Source organism: Vicugna pacos, chromosome 13 (genome assembly GCF_048564905.1).
Source record: "Vicugna pacos chromosome 13, VicPac4, whole genome shotgun sequence".
NCBI lineage: Eukaryota > Metazoa > Chordata > Mammalia > Artiodactyla > Camelidae > Vicugna > Vicugna pacos.
The window spans coordinates 20819535-20834506 of record NC_132999.1 but is presented as its reverse complement, the minus strand read 5'-3'; the positions used below and the strand labels follow the sequence as shown (position 1 = coordinate 20834506).

Below are 14972 nucleotides of genomic sequence, written 5' to 3'. Positions count from 1 at the left end.
ATCATGTTTACTTACCCCTTTAGTTTGCTGCGAAATGCATTTGAAGCACACATTCTCCAAATATTAATAAGTTAGTCAGCAGAATATTTACAGCAAAAGACACCTCACTCAGGACTGTTCTGCATGTAAATATCCTTCCCTCAAGATAGGGACATGTAATAAACTTATCTAGAAAGCTTTGGAGTTTATATGGACTTCATATTGTTCAAAGCACTCTCAAACCCTACTCACCATCATTTGCTGTAGCTCCAGTCCTCCCCCCTCCCCCCCGACCCCACATTGTAGTAGAAATAACCAGTAGGGTGACACATAAAGATTATAATGCATGGATATAACTTATAACATGAATCAATGTCATCAAGACGCATCCATTTAAATGAATAGGGTCAGATGAAAGTGCTGTATCACCCTGACTTGTGTGACAGTTACAAATGCATCACCTCGTATGCATAATAGGAGTGTACAAACCAGAAGAGATTTGTAAACTTGGTTCATTTCAAGCAGAACTGACCCACAGGAATGGAAACAAGAGAAGAGGCAACCAGGCTGGTGCTGTCGGGGAAATAAGTGATCCTGTGTTTTGCGGTTTTCTAAAACACTAACGAGGATTTCGTGTCCTCCAGCCCCACTAGGAGAACCGACAGCCCCTCGTGATCAGGCTCAGCACGCTGGCTGTTTATTGACCTCGTTCACTTTTACAGGTTGCAGTGTTTGCAAGGGGTAGACGTGGGGATAGTAACGCGGGGGTGGGGGGGAGCAAGATGCGGGGAGGGGAGAGTTGGAGGTGTGCAATTCATAGCAAGTCTGGGGCGGGAGGGTAAAAAACCCCAGGCGAGTTGGGCCTGGCAGAGTTAACAGTGTTCAGGATGCAATTAAGTGTTTGGAAGGCTCTGTGTTGAGTGCGCTGATTTATTGATACGTTCCGGGGATTTCTCCGCAGCAGGGTGAAGCGGGCGGGGGCCGTGCGCGCTCCGGGAGCGGCCCGCGGGTCCGGGGCTGGCACCGCGCGCCGGGTGTCAGCGCAGCGCTTGGCGGAGGCCACACCTGCACCTCATTTGCTTGCGAGCAGCGCCATGACCCGCCTGCTGATGGGGCGCCTTCCCTTTCATCCTTGGGATTATGACAAGTTATTAATTGCCACCATTAGCCGCAGCAGCCTGCGCGAGATCTCTGCTGCTCTCTGGAGGTGAGAAACCGCGCGTCTGGATGCGGAAAGAAGAGGCGCCGAGCAGCGCGGGGGCAAACGGAGCAATAATCTGCCCAAAAGGGATTGTGAGACGGTGAATAATTTATTAGAAAACATTTTTCTTTGTCCTTCCCACAGACCCACAAATCCTCCCCAAGCGCTCTTTACCAGCCTTGCAGATAATGTACTTACCCATCTCAGAGCCTGCTAAATTGACTGAAGAGGCCATCGGGTTCACCCTCCACTCCGCGCTGCCAGGACCGCGCAGACCCAGCGCGCGGCCCCTGCCAACGGCCTGCCGGTGGAAGCCGGGCACCTGGACTCGCCTGCAGGGGCAGGTGGGAAAAACCAACGGATGGCCGCCCTGCCTCCTTCCCGGCTCCTGCTTCCCACACAGAACAGTATCCCCTCTCACATGCTTTATATTTGCACAGAACCCTACAGTTTCATTCCTCATCACATGTATTTGAGTTTCTACTTTGATAGGGATTTGCTCTGTCCCTGGCACCTTCTGGGCAAAGCTAAGGTCACACTGTCTCCACAGCCATCCACACATTCGGCAGACAGAATTGCGAGCCTGGTCTACTAGGGATACAAAAAGGAAAGACTCAGGCCTTGTCCTCAAAGAGCCCGCAGGCTGTGTTCATGCCATGGATGCCACTGCAGGCTGAAATATTGGAGGCTCTCCATTCCTGAGATCTTCATGAGTAAGAGAAATAGTCATATCACCTCAAAGGCTTTGGACTAACACAGTTTGGAATCCAGCCAAGCATATCTGACTTGAGTATCTTCTAAGACAGCGAGGCTTCTAATGATGCCAAAATCTTTTCCTTGTGAAAGCCCTCAGTCTCTTAAAATGGTGCTCTTTGATCTGCCTTTCTAGGACCTTGGTGGCTTAATTCAGTTATTCAACAAACTTTTAGTAAGTGCTCACTATATGCCATGCTTCACGCTGGGCTCTGGGGATGCAGTGGTGAATAAGTGTGTCCCCTGCCCTCTTGGAGGTGCTCAGATTCTGAAGAGACAGCATCAAGACTGCAGGTGCCAGATGAGCATCCTAGCTGAGAATGAATCAAGCACAGATGAGGCAACAAGACCAGTTGGCTCCATCGTATGTATCTGAATGTGCTTTAATGACAAGTATGAGGGGTATGCTGATCCTCCTGCAGTTACTGAGAGCCCCCGTCTCATGGATATATTGCATATCAAACAAAGGCATACACACACACACTCACACACATCAACACACACACACAGTAGAAGACTAACGTCAAAAAGGCATATAATTCAGAAGACTCATTAATCCAATATTTTTATTTGACCAACACATTCTGAGTACCTATACGAGTCAGGCCCATGACCAGTGCCAGGCACCTCCCACGCACTAGTCCCTGCTCTCTAGGGGCTTACAGACAGTGTAGGAAATAGTCTCTTGAGTAAAAAAATTTAGTTATGTGTGATCAGTACACTAACCGAGGGAGGCAGCAGGTGTTCTGGAAGAAGAGAAGAGGAAACAGCTAGTTAGGCCTGGGAATGTACAGGAGGGTATGCAGATCAGAAGGGGTTTCCTCAGGGCAGCAATGTTCTGTTGGGTCTTGAAGGATGAATGGGCCTTGCAACTGAAGAAGGAGAGAGGAAGATGGGGGAAAGTGGCATGCGCTCGGGGTGCGCTCAGCAAGTGCTCAGGGACTAAAGGAAGACTACCGGTTAGTTGGAATCATTCATTCATGCATCCACTCACTCAGGAAACATTGATGCCTACCATGCTGTTATGGACTGAATGTTTGTGTCCCCCTAAAATTCATATGTTGAAGCTCTAACCCCTGTGTGGCTTTATTTGGGTAAGGAAGTGGTTAAGGTTAAATGAGGTCATAAAGAAGGGGCCCTGATCCCATAGGATTAGTACCCGTTTAAGAAGTGACACCAGATCACCGTCTCTCTTCTTCACGTGTATGGATCAAGGAAAGGCTACTGGAGGACAGAATGAGAAAATAGCTGCCTACAAACCAGGATGAGAGCTCTCACCAGAAACCATATTGGCACCTTGATCTTACTTTCAGCTTGCAGAACTGTGAGAAAATTAATTTCTGTCATTTAAGTCACCAAGGCTATGGTATTTTATTATTGCAGCCCAGGCTGACCAATGCACACGCTGCTAGCACTGTACTAGACACCAAGCAATCGAAGACAAACAAGACTCCCTCAGAAGCTCAGGGCTTTGTGGAAGAGACGGACCAATAGACAAACAGTGGCCAAAGGAAACATTGTGGTGGATTACATGATCACCTGCTTGAAATAATCAAGATCTATTTTATCAAGTGAACAGTTTTATCTGTTCTTGGTTAAGCATATTTGCGTACGATTGAAGGATTTTATTCTGGAGTCCTTAATGCTACCTACTAACATTTCAATTTCTTCTCATTCCCCACTCACTTGAAGTTAACTGGGTCTAGGTGATTTGCCTTAAAAATGATTTATGAGTAAAAAGGACAAGTGTCACTTAAGAGCCAGTAAGTGATTTGCCAACTTTTCTTCTCCTACACAGGTAGCAACCATCAACATTCCAGGTGTGGGTGGCTCCATCAGTCCACATCTCTACATGAGACGATCAGGAGCAGAAGGCCTATGAAAGACAGGCAGCAGGAGTAAGAAATGAACCTTTATTGTTTTAAGTCACTGAGATTTGGGTTTATTTGTTACTGTAGTATAATCTAGCCTAATATGACTAATATTAAGAAAGAAGCAGAGGTTACTCACATTCTGACCCTGTAGACATTCTGGGATATTGGTTTTGCCATTTGCAGCCCTTAGAGTGACCTATTGTAATGGAGTCAAAAGACTGGATTTCCAGTTTCTGCTCTGCATGGTGGTCACATTTATCCACCATCAGGTTATAAAACTAATACATTAATGGACTTCCTCACAAGCAGTAAGAAGTTAAAGTTTTACTTGCTCATCTACCCTCTCAGTGTTATATCCTCCATCTGCCATATAAGATCTGTTAGCAAAGAAGCCCTTGGGTGAAGCTACATCTTTGAGAGACTCAACTTGCAAAAGGGAATGGCTTGCTAGTCTTCCAGAGGATTTTGTTCTTCCAAATCCTGGTCATGGGCCCAAGAACAGGAGGCTTTGCAAACAAGTGTCTGGTTTTAAATCCTAGCTCCACCAAGTAACTAGCTATATGGTCTTGGGGAAATTATTTAATTTCTTTTTTTTCCTCTTCTTAGATTTTAGACTTTTTTTTAAACTTTTTTATGGAGTTACAGTCATTTTACAATGTTGTGTCAAATTCCAGTGTAGAGTACAGTTTTTCAGTTATACATGAACATGAATATATTCATTGTCACATTTTTTTCTCCGTGAGCTACCATAAGAACTTGTATATATTTCCCTGTGCTATCCAGTATACTCTTGTTTATCTATTCTACATTTTGAAATCCCAGTCTGTCCCTTCCCACTTCCTGCCCCTTTGGCAACCACAAGGTTGTATTCTATGTCTATGAGTCTGTTTCTGTTTTGTATTTATTTATTTGTTTGTTTGTTTGTTTGTTTGTTTTTAGATTCCACATATGAGCGATCTCATATGGTATTTTTCTTTCTCTTTCTGGCTTACTTCACTTAGAATGACATTCTCCAGGAGCATCCATGTTGCTGCAAATGGCATTATGTTGTCAGTTTTTATGGTTGAATAGTATTCCATTGTATAAATATACCACATTTGCTTTATCCAGTCATCTGTTGATGGACATTTAGGCTGTTTCCATGTCTTGGCTATTGTAAATAGTGCTGCTATGAACATTGGGGTGCAGGTGTCATCCTGAAGTAGGGTTCCTTCTGGATATATGCCCAGGAGTGGGATTCCTGGGTCACATGGTAAGTCTATTCCCAGTCTTTTGATGAATCTCCATCCTGTTTTCCACAGTGGCTGCACCAAACTGCATTCCCACCAGCAGTGCAGGAGGGTTCCCCTTTCTCCACAGCCTCTCCAGCATTTGTCATTTTTGGACTTTTGAATGACGGCCATTCTGACTGGTGTGAGGTGATACCTCATTGTAGTTTTGATTTGCATTTCTCTGATAATTAGTGATATTGAGCATTTTTTCATATGCCTATTGATCATTTGTGTGTCTTCCTTGGAGAATTTCTTGTTTAGGTCTTCTGCCCATTTTTGGATTGGGTTGTTTGTTTTTTCTTATTAAGTTGTACGAGCTGCTTATATATTCTGGAGATCAAGCCTTTGTTTGTTTCATTTGCAAAAATTTTCTCCCATTCCATAGGTTGTTGTTTTTGTTTTACTTATAGTTTCCTTTGCTGTGCAGAAGCTTGTGAGTTTAATTAGGTCCCATTTGTTTATTCTTGCTTTTATTTCTATTGCTTGGGTAGACTGTCCTAAGAGAACATTTTTGAGATGTATGTCAGATAATGTTTTGCCTATATTTTCTTCTAGGAGGTTTATTGTATCTTGTCTTATGTTTAAGTCTTTGATCCATTTTGAGTTTATTTTTGTGTATGGTGTAAGGGAGTGTTTTAGCTTCATTGATTTACATGCTGCTTTACTTAATTTCTTTATATTTTTTAATTGAGTTATAGTCAGTTTACAATATTGTGTCAATTTCTGGTTACTTAATCTCTTTAAGCCTCTGTTTCCTCACCTGTAAAATGTGAATAATAATAGTACTTACCACGTGGGGATGTTTTGTGAATACAGTGAGGTAATGCACATAAAGCTCAGCAAATAGTGAGCATTATTACTGTTGGTGTTACCATTGTTTTTCACCATCAGGACAGGCTTAAAACCAAATGTCAAAAGTCCTTCTCATAAAGCCAGGACTATTCTTAGAGAGTTTACTTAAGGATCAGCTGAGAGGCCAGGGTTTGGAGTAAATGATCTTCCAGCTCGTGCCCAAGGTTTGTGATCTTCCAGCAGCAAACAGAGCTTCTTAAGGAGATTAAAACATCTCCTCAGAGAGGATGTACTCGAATGGGAGTCCTGCCAAGAGAGGACCCAAGTCACAGCCGGGGTGGAGGCAGGCATGCTGCTCTCACAAGGTCTGGAAATGAGCTTTCCTGTATGACTTCTCTTTTGGATGTTTAGCAACTCACTTTGGAGAAAGATTATCTCCTTTTTGAAAGTAATATGACCACCTGTCAGAACTGGACTTGGGAGAGGAATCGAGAGGCTAACCCTTGGCAGTCTGGCTGGGTTCTCATTTGGGTAATTACACTGGCAGTGGCTGCTTTATTCAACATGAACTTGGCTTTCAGTCCTAACTGTCTTCTGAGGCTCTGAGATGTGACTGAAAGGGCTTCTGGGATCTTCCCAAGACAGCTGAGAAGTAGGAAGGGTGATTGACATAGAAGCCCCGTGACTGATGATCACTCCCAATTATGGAAATGATTTTCTATTTGAGGAAAAGTGGCAACCAAGAAAAGAAAAGGGAACTACACATTCTGCTCTAATTCCCTTCTGTCACTAATGTAGACTATTCTTTAACACTGAGCTTTTAGAAAATAATTTGTTTGATGAACTTCTAATGGTGTTTACCAGGTGCTGGGCCAAGTGCTGTGACACAATGATTCATAAGACCTTGACTTTCTCTACAAGGAGCTCCTAGTCATGCAATCCAACAATCCATTCATGCAGCACATTGACTGACACCCCTTAGATGCCAGGAACTGTGTTGTACCGGGTATACATTGGTGAACAAAACAGGAAGCTCCCTGCCCTCATGGAGCTTAGAGTTTAATGGCAAACTTGGAAAAGGTAAGCACAAAAAAAGTCTACAATAATGAATTGTTTTTATGTCAGCAAAGGAAAACAATGTGGGGCACCGCTAAGAACATGTTATGGGCATCACGGAGCAATATAGAAGCAAGTAAATACTGACAATGCACTGGGAAAGCTCCATGTACAAAGGGCTTTCAGAGAAGGAATGGCAGTGTGCTTGTCCATCCTGACTGCAGGCCCAGGCTGCACCTGGGAGGATGTGCACACTGGAACCCGGGTGCATGGGAATCAAATAAACCAACACACACGCTATAGAAGTGTCTTCTCAGAATACAAACCATCAGGGATATAAGAGCCTGACTTACTGAAAATTTCATTTTATCTTGTTTCTACAACTGTATAGATACACAAGTGTCATTTTACAGATCATTTATTCTACAAATATTAAACCATTCTACAGCATGACACATATCATTGAAGCAAGCAATTAACACATCTTGCCTCCTCCTACAAGCTCTCTCTGACTGCTCCACACCGCCCCGTACACACTCCCGTGAGTCTCTGGTGGTTCTTCTCTATAATCCATAACCCCCATGTATGCATTTTTAACACTTTTATATCATTGATTTATTTTGTTTTTCTCATCTTCTAGACTGAACATCTTGAAGGCAGAGACTGTCTTGACTGTCTCTATGTGCCCAGGGCCTAGCTTCTTAGTTTGGACTTCCCCAGAAGGAGACTCTAAGATGAGCATTCAAGTACAAGTAGTTTATTTGGGAAATGGCCCCAAAGAACACTCAGAGGGGACCTGGGAGGGGAAACAGCAGAGGGAAAGAAGCTAATGAGAAGGGTGTTATGAAGTGAGTCACCAGTCCCCCTGGAGAACTTGCGAGGCAGTACAGAACATGGCCCAGCATTGTCCCACTGAGGGGTGGGGGAGCTGGGGCATTTATCCACCAACTCCTCATTGGTCGTTGTGGGTTGAGGGCTGCTCCGGGGCACATGAGCTCTCCAGCATTGCTGTCTGGGTCTCCTCCCAGATCAAGCGTGCTCCTGGGTCCTGAAAAAGCCTTCAGGCAGAGTCATAAGTGCTTGCCGTAAGCAATCTTCAGAACACAGAAGTGAGTGCCAAGGGATGTGGCTGAGGCATCTGCGGGACTAGCTCAGTACCTGGCGCCCCGGGGCAGCTCCGTAGGCTCGGGTGGCTCACCACCACAAAACAGCCAAGCGGCACACGTTGTTAAGACTTCAGCTCAGTATGGGCTCCCCGGGCAGAGCTCCTGTTGCTGACATGGCACCCAGCAAGCAGTGAAGTGTTGGTTCCGGGGGCAGCCCCAGTACCTTCGTGGGGGATGCTGGCCCCGGCAGCAGTCGTGAGCAGGACTGCTGGGACGGGCAGTGTTGTTTTAACCCTTCCTCTCTCCTTTGCCCAGCTCCCATGTGAAAAACCTCCTGTTAGTGCAGTGAGGCCACCTGTGTTTTCTCACCTGCAGGTGTTGGGGGCTCAACTACCAGCGCTTACTAGTATGTTATCACTTTCTGAAAGGATGTGAATTACAGCAGACGCTATTTATGAATGGTATTTAGTAGTGCCTCCAACTAGTTTGTTAACACTCACACACACAGAGTCAGGTGAGATCCTTCATTTGATCTTCCGGACAGAGGACTACCAGCCTCCTTGTAACTCCCTCATATTTCTGGAAGTCCCTCTGGTTGCCCTTCCTGTTTAAAAGTGACACTGATGATCCCAGTCCGGGACTTCACCAGAAGTGGAGCTTCCTGTGGCAGAGTTCACATGAATAACCCTATTAAAGGCCTAAACCAATAAAAAAGTAATGTACCCCATAATTTCTGGAGCTATGACTCCAGAAAAATAACACAGTAATTCCCACATGTTCCAATATACTCACTCCTGAGACTGACCACGGGACAGCACAGTGTAGTGGATGAGGGCAGGGTTTCTGGCGCCAGACTGCCTAGGTTCTGCACTTCCATTGCTCATCTGTAAAATGGGGATAATAAATAGTTTCCATCTCACAGGGTTGTAATGAGGATTAAAGGAGCTCATACATGTAAAGCTCCTAGAATAACGATTAGCTCTTTGAACTGTTCCCAACACTATATTAGACACTGAGTGACCACGGAATGATCCATTCATTCATTCATTCATTCAACAAATATTTACTGAGCACCAGCTCAGTGCCAGTCACTGTGCCAGGTATGAGAATACCACAGTGAACAAAATAAAGCAGGTCCCAGGCCTTACAGAATCACCAGCTACTGATGATGGAAAAAGACCCCCGCTGACAGGGTAAGGGTTGGGGAGGCTTCCTGGGAATGAGGCCTCTGCTAGGACCTGGCGACTGGGAGCGGCCAGGCAGGGTGTTCCAGGTGGGGGTTGGTATGTGCCATGTTCTGGAAGTGAAAGACGGCCAACAGGGGCAGAGTGGCTGACGGTGGCTGTGATACGGAGGAGAGGGATGGTGAGGGAGCCTGGGGAGGAAGGCAAGGAGGTAGGTCCTGAAGGACCTGTTAGCACTGTTAACCTGCTGCTCTCTGTCTTCGGAACGAATGGGTGGGAGAGAGGGCATAAACACGCCAAGCTTCCTGCTCTTTTCACACTTCTCCCGCGTGGCTTTATATTGTAATTTTATTTTACACTGTAAAATGCACACACACTTTCACCCAATCACATTGTGAATTCCTTGAAGACAGAAACCATGGGTCTTCTATTTCTTTGAATCCTCCAAGCCACTGCCAACCTTCTTGGTAATCAGGCCTCCAACTAGCCGTCTCTTAGCACCTCTTACATAATCACAGTTCCAGTGTTATTCTCTTCGAGCTGAGGAGAAGCTCTCCATCACCTGCTGAGGACTCAGCACCCTGCCTTGGACTGGACTCTCCCCTCCACCCGCTGCCCTGAGGTTACAGCCAAAGCTTCCCAATGCTCTTTACCTCTTTACCTGGGACAACTGCTCCTGATTTCCCATCATTATTCCCTGCAGCAATTTTGTTATCACTCACCAGACCCTTCCTTCCACCCCAATATGAGTAGCTTGTCTGGACCCGCTGTTGTAATTCTCTACCCTCTAGAGACAGTGCAGTAAGTATCAATGACATTGGAGCCACACGCCCCTGAGCCTGAATCCCACCTCCTGTCTGGAAGGTCTTTAGCAAGTTACTTAATCTTTCTGGGTTCCATTTCTCAGTAAAATGGGACTCATAACACTTACCACGCGGGTATTGTGAGGATTAAATAATGGTTATGTAAGTAAGATGCTCATCAAACGTTGGTGCCGGTGTCCCTGACAACAGAGACAGTATGTATAGTGTCCAAGTCTTAAGCTTCCCGTGGTAACTGCGCTTTCTTTTGTGGTAACTCATTTAGTTCCCAGAAACCTTGTAAAACAGTCTATTAGGGTCAATGCAAGATAATTTCTTGGTACAAAGAGCTCCCTTTTCAAGATCTATCCTGTATATGTAAGTCATTCTCATTCTCAGCTGCTAAGACATTTTTCAAACTTACCTACACATGATAACTCCACACCTAAGAGACACATCGGCCGTGATCACCAAAGACAGCAAGCAATTCTGAAATTTTTCTCCAGAGCAACATGTGCACAGCATCCAGAACAATGAGAGCCTGACTGCCAGGCCAAACTTCCAATGAGACGCTAATGAGCTACAAGCCCCTGGAGCTCTGCTCAAGTCACTGACGGAAACAGCAGCAGCATCCAAGCCCTTGGATGGAGTCACAGCCTTGTAATCAGTCCGAGTCTGTTCATTATCTTGGGCCTGGACGTGTGCAGATGAGAGACAAGGAAAGAGGGACCAGGAAACAAATTGAAACGCGTACACTAAGAAACGAAGAGAGAGGAAAACCATTTAAAACTCACTTGATTGTAAATACAAGATCTTACCTGCCAGAGTTTGGGAAAACCAAACTTAATGAACACAAGCACTGGTGGCGGGGCTTCCAGAGGGAGAACTGTGAAGGACACCAACTTGGACTCTTTTGCCCTTTTCCACCTGTCTCTCTCTCTTCTCTGTGTTCACACTATCTGAGCAGCTAAGAGTGAGGATGGGAAGGGAAGCACGAAAGAAGGGGAGGAGAGAGGGGAGGAGTGGGGGAAGGGGAGGGGGACTGACGATAGCCCAGGGAGCACCGACTGCGATGTGTGCCCAGCCCCCTGCCAGCCGCTTCCCATTCCTTAGCTTGGGTCAGGAGCACGTGCACTGGCCATAGACAGATCCGCTTCCGAGTTAGCCCTGGGCCGAATGGAGCAAATGGCCTCAGTTTCTTTATATGCAAAATAACATCGAAGTGACTGCGAGCATAAAATAATTGAAGCCCTTAGCATACAAATGAAATGCTCAGTAGCCCCTTAACATTATTTCATTTTCCTGCCAGAGTGAATGGGGCTCTTAACCCCATTTTTTTTAACATTTTTTATTGATTTATAATCATTTTACAATGTTGTGTCAAATTCCAGTGTTCAGCACAATTTTTCAGTCATTCATGGACATATACACACTCATTGTCACATTTTTTTCTCTGTGATTTATCATAACATTTTGTGTATATTTCCCTGTGCTATACAGTGTAATCTTGTTTATCTATTCTACGATTTTGAAATCCCAGTCTATCCCTTTCCACCCTCCAACCCCTGGTAACCAGAGGTCTGTATTCTCTGTCCATGAGTCTATTTCTGTCCTGTATTTATGCTTTGTTTTTGTTTGTTTGTTTGTTTGTTTTTGTTTTTGTTTTTTAGATTCCACATATGAGCGATCTCATATGGTATTTTTCTTTCTCTTTCTGGCTTACTTCACTTAGAATCTTAACCCCATTTTGTGGATAAAGACGCTGGCAGATGGGGACACCAAGGAGACAGTGAACTTCATAAAGGTGAAGACTGAGCTGGGCTTGGTCCCTGCTGCACCAAGCACATGGGCAGTCAGGCTCATGGGATGTGGCACTAAATATCTGTGGTTGAGGAGGAATTCAGATTCAATGGCTTATCCATTCCAGCGCCAATTTCCTCTCCCCAATCCTTTGTCCTTGAGGACAGACGTAGAACAGTATTTAAAAATCACAGGCTGGAGAGCCAAACAGCCAGGGTTCAAATCTCAAGTTATAGAACTGCTTTGTGAGCAACTATTGATATGTTTCTTGTACTCCTCAACCACCCCTCAACCCCCAACAGAGTCCCTTAGTCATCTCAAAGCGAACTGAGGAAAAAGGGATATTTAGGGGCCAGAACCTCAAAGAAAAAAATCCTGCCACCGGAAGCAGTATACTGGTGACAGAAAATACAAACTTCAGGGACAGAGTTAGGACACTGTGTCTGGGGTTTGTTGGATTAGTTGCAAACAAAAATAACAAATAACAAAAGAAAAGAGATTTGTGAGAGAGCTAATAGTTACTGAGCAACAACTGTACACACACTGTGCTTGGTGTTTTATATGTGATGTCTCATTTTATCCCCATCAAATCCTGGAGGGAAGATTCCCATTTTACAGAGCAGCAAACCAAGGGTCAGAAAGGTGAGGCACCTTGGTTAATTTAACCCACCTTGTTAAATGGCAAAACGAAGCTCGTTTCCAGCTGGTTTCACTCCAAAGTCCATGTTCTTTCCACAAGTATAGTCTGCCTTTTGTTGAGGTAAAAGAAAAATAGACTTGTCAGGCTTTTAAGTTTACTAAAAAGTTTCATCCTCTCCCATGTGTCCACTGGGAAGTGATTTCTCTGTAGTTGGAAAGAACACTTGTGTCTATGTTCTGTTCTCGAGATCTTCTTCTGCCCTCTTTTAAATGCTATAGGACGATTAATTGATCAATGAAATGTGGAGTCTGCAGGTCCCTGGAATTTCATTCTGTAATTAGGCCATAACTTTGTGACTACTTTTTAAAATAATGGTATGTACTCAACGTGAGTTGTTGAAGAAGATAAATCAGCATATTTTTCTACTTTAAAATATAATACTGATTCTTATAACACAAGAGAGGAGAAGGTGACAAGTCAAAGTGCTGGTTTAAAGACTGAACCCCGTAAAGTTTACAGGCAATCTACAGTGAAGCTAAATCTAACAGCCATGAAACAGAAAATAGCACAATCACTTTACAGGGGTTTTCCAGGCAACTCTGGAATTCAAGTGTTCAAGTTCAGCCCATGTAATAAAAGAGAGTTTATGATGGTTTTCCAATAGAGGTAGAAGACGAAGAAAAGAACACTTGTATTCGTGAGCATCCTAAAACCAAAAGCCCCGTGAGGAAAGTTTACTAGGTGTGAAACGTTTGTTTTAAAGAGAAAGGATGCTAAACCATAAAGGGAACAAAATTCGTCATTAACCCAGACAGCCCTAGAAACACATTCATTTGTTCATTCATTCATTCTTGTAGCAAACCATTGAGCACCAACTATGATGGCAAACAAATGACTAGCACAGAGGATGCAAAGCTAACTAAGGCATGCTTCCTGCCCTCAAGAAAATCTTATCATCTGAAGGGTGAGACAAAGATGTGAACAGTGATTAATGTACAAATGCAATATCTGAGATCTTATCGTAAGACCAGTGTTTGCTGGGTGCTTACCAAATGCTATACTTAGTTTTAAGCACTTTCCATGTTATTAACTCATGTGCTCCTCACAACAGCCCTGTGAAGTAAGTGCTGTTATTAATGCCATTTTATAGATGTGGATCAGTAAGGTAAGAGACTTGCTGGAGGTAAGACCTATGTAGAAAGGGCCATGAAAGTGTATTGGAGGGATCTGCCTGAGGGTAGAGAAGATGCATGTGACCTGCATTAAGAAAGGACCAGGAGTTTTCTGGATGGAGAAGTGGAACAGGGAAGTACATTCTTAATAGGGAACAGTGTGCAGGAGGGAGCTGGTGAGCATGGTGCATCTGGGGAACGGAGAGCAGTTCTGTGGGTGAGCGTAGGACTCGATGGCACAGCAGTGGGAGCTGAGACACATTGTGAGGGGTTTTAAGAATCATGGGAAGGAGTTTGTGCAGTAAGGAACCAAATGAGGATCTTAAGCAAAGGACCCAAGATACTGTTGCAGCTAACTTTGGCAGAGTGTACTACAGGGGAGGAGATCTGAAGCATGGAAATTAGCTAGGCGGCTAAACTAGTAATCCAGATGAGAGATGGTGGCCTGAATGAGGCCAGTGGTTGGGCGGAAGAAAAGAGGGGGACTTGAAAGATCTATGAATAATGCACTTATACTTCTGCAATTATATTTATGGCAATTACGGTAGGAATTATCCAGATACCAGTTCTTGGATTGGGAGGCCCTAAAAATTGTGAAACAACTTTTTTGAATGAATCTGAACTCATCCATTCATTTTTACCTAGTGAACACTAGTTTGTATTTTTTAAAGGGCCTTGTGCAGTACCTGGTGCATAGTAGATGCTCAAAATTACACACACATAACACACAAACACACAACCATAACATCAAAAAGGCTTAATAATTCGGGGGCAACCCTGAACCTCAATTGAGCACAGTCTTCACTAATCTATAAGGTAACATCTTAAATTGTAGACTAAGAGTTCATTGAGATCAAATTTAAGGAAATGGGAGTCTTTCCTTGGCATAAAACATTACACCTCACCCTCTCATTGTATTTAATACCTTTGCCATTCTCTTTTATCAATGGGGAAATTGGGCAACAGAGAACTCAAGGTATCTGCTCAAAGTCACACAGCAAAATGATATAGGAAAAGTGAAATATTTATACACCCATCTTATGTCCCCCTCCAATGCTACTGCTTCTTCCACTTTAAGAGAAAGTTAGAAAATTATAGCGAGAGAGGGAAAGAAAATTCTGCATAAAAGAAAACATTTTAACAAAACACAAATGTGGTCTAATTTAATTTCCAATACATGTCTCCACCTTCGGCTTTGAAAAAAAAAGGTTAAAATACAATTCTCTGCAACGAAGTTATTCGATAGAGGAATATTAACCTCCTCGCCCCTTGTACTTTGACTCGTTTTATCTCCTTTTCATTTTTGTTTGTGGGTCTATTCATTTTGGTGAGGCCAGGCACGTT

The 14972-nt window shown here is 44.0% G+C and overlaps 1 long non-coding RNA gene across 4 annotated transcripts in view; it reads left to right on the top strand.

The window, feature by feature from the left end:
- Positions 1-1470: 1470 nt before the first annotated feature.
- Positions 1471-14972, top strand: part of LOC140700616 (uncharacterized) — a 61400-nt gene continuing 47898 nt past the window's right edge. For 2 of the 4 annotated variants that reach the window (XR_012079049.1, XR_012079052.1), the window contains exons 1-2: positions 1488-1893; positions 3732-3831. This is a non-coding gene — a long non-coding RNA (uncharacterized lncRNA). The other 2 variants (XR_012079051.1, XR_012079050.1) reach the window with 2 other exon arrangements.